This window comes from Papio anubis, chromosome 12, assembly GCF_008728515.1.
Source record: "Papio anubis isolate 15944 chromosome 12, Panubis1.0, whole genome shotgun sequence".
In the NCBI taxonomy this organism is placed as follows: domain Eukaryota; kingdom Metazoa; phylum Chordata; class Mammalia; order Primates; family Cercopithecidae; genus Papio; species Papio anubis.
In genome coordinates, this window is record NC_044987.1 from 78,272,632 (window position 1) to 78,274,742 (window position 2,111).

Genomic DNA, 2,111 nt, shown 5'->3' on the forward strand with positions numbered 1-2,111 from the left:
TGGTACTTACCCTTATCTTTTCTCTTTTGTCCAGTGGTAGAGACTTCCCTTGTTCTAAGGTGGAGAGAGCCTTTCTGGGATTGGTGACTTCAGAGGAGCCTTCTGTGTTGCTTAATTCAGGGGATGCCCACAGGAGCTGGAGTCAAAGCTGAGTGAGCAATCCAGGCTTATGAGGTGCTGGACAGACTTGTTATTTCCTGTATAGGGACTATGGACAAATCAGCCAGAAGTGTGGGGCTTCTTCCTGAGATGATTCTTGGCCTCTGCTCCCATATCTGTCTCTCTCCAAGCCCTACTCCATCACATTCCATCTTGTTCAACTTCCTTGATAAAACAGTGGCAAGGAGTTTGAGAGAACTGACTTCTATTTTAAAGAAGTTCTACTGTGTGTAAATGCTGATCAAACAGCATTGCATGCTACATTAAAATCTTTCATAAAAGAAGGATAGTCAATCGACGTGGCAAACTTCACTGTGTTGCCTTGTTTTAGATAATGGCACAGCCTGTCTTACCCTTCAGCAGCCACCTCAGCAGTCATCAATATCAAACAAGACCCTCCAGTATATAGAAGTATTTGGCCCAGTAAAGAGTTCTGATGATGATTCTGATTTCCTAGTAAAAAGGTATTTTTAAGTAATGCATGTAGATTTAGCACAGACATAATGCAGTAATTTGCACTTTATAATAGACTACAGTATAGTGTAAGCATAACTTTTACATGTACCAGGACACCAAAATTCATATGATTTACTTTATTGAATATTTTACTTTATTGCATTATGGTTTAAGCAGACTGAAAATATCTTCAACGTATGCCACAAATATATAATCAAAAGGTGTGATATATCAAAGTAGGTATTAATAAAACAGCGCAACTTTGTGAGGAATGAATGGGATTGGGACAACTGAGTTTCTGTGTGAAATGAATAAAGGTGGAAGCATACTTTACATATGATTTGAGGATAAATCTGAATACAGTACTTAAAATTTTATAATGAAAATAAAATTACCTGGAGGAGCCATAGCAAAATAGTTTTCAAATCAAAGTGGAAAAAGACTTTCAATTATAGAATAGAAAACAGAAGATATTAAAGACAATATTAATAAAGACAAAAAGAATGCCAGCTGTGATGGACCACTCATATATATTAATAAAGACAAAAAGAACACCAGCTGTGATGGTCCACTCATATAGTCCCAGCACTTTGGGAGGCCAAGGTGAGTGGACTGCTTGAGCTCACAAGTTTGAGACTATCCTAGGCAACATGGTGAAACCCATCTCTACAAAAAACACAGAAATTAGCCAGGTGTGGTGGTGCATGTCTGTAGTCCCAACTACTCGGGACACTGTGGTGGGAGGAGGGCTTGAGCCCAGGCTGCGGAGATTACAATGAACCAACATCACACCACTGCACTCCAGCCTGGGTGATAAAGCCTGACCTTGTCTCAAAAAAACAAAAATGAAACAAAACAAAAAAAGCTATTTTTAGCATGACATGAACCATCATAATCAAAATATAAATAAACTGTGGCCGGGCGTGATGGCTCACCCCTGTAATCCCAGCACTTTGGGAGGCTGAGGCGGGCAGATCACCTGAGGTCAGGAGTATGAAACCAGCCTGGCCAACATGGTGAAACCTAGTCTTTACTAAAAATACAAAAAGTTGTTGGGTGTGGTGGCACAGGCCTGTAATCCCAACTACTGGAGAGGATGAGTAAGAGAATCAATTGAACCCAGTAAAGGAAAGTTGCAGTGAGCCAAGAATGCACCTCTGCACTCCAGCCTGGGTGATGGAGACTCAGTCTCAAAAAATTAATTAACAAATGAAATAAAATAAATAAACTGGGAGATATTTGGTAATGTGTGTTATAGTCAAAGTATAAATTTTCTCAGTTGAGACAAATTTTTCTAAAATGATACTAATAATTCAAAATTCAAAAAGCTAATAAGAAAATAACTTTGTTATGATTCACAACTTCTAGAAAATAAAAACGGCTCCTAAACATATAGAAAGAGGAGAAATGCAACTCATAATAAAAGACATGCCAATTGAAATTAGAGTTTTATTTTACTTACCAAAATCTAAAAAACCATTAAGTTTTATAGCATA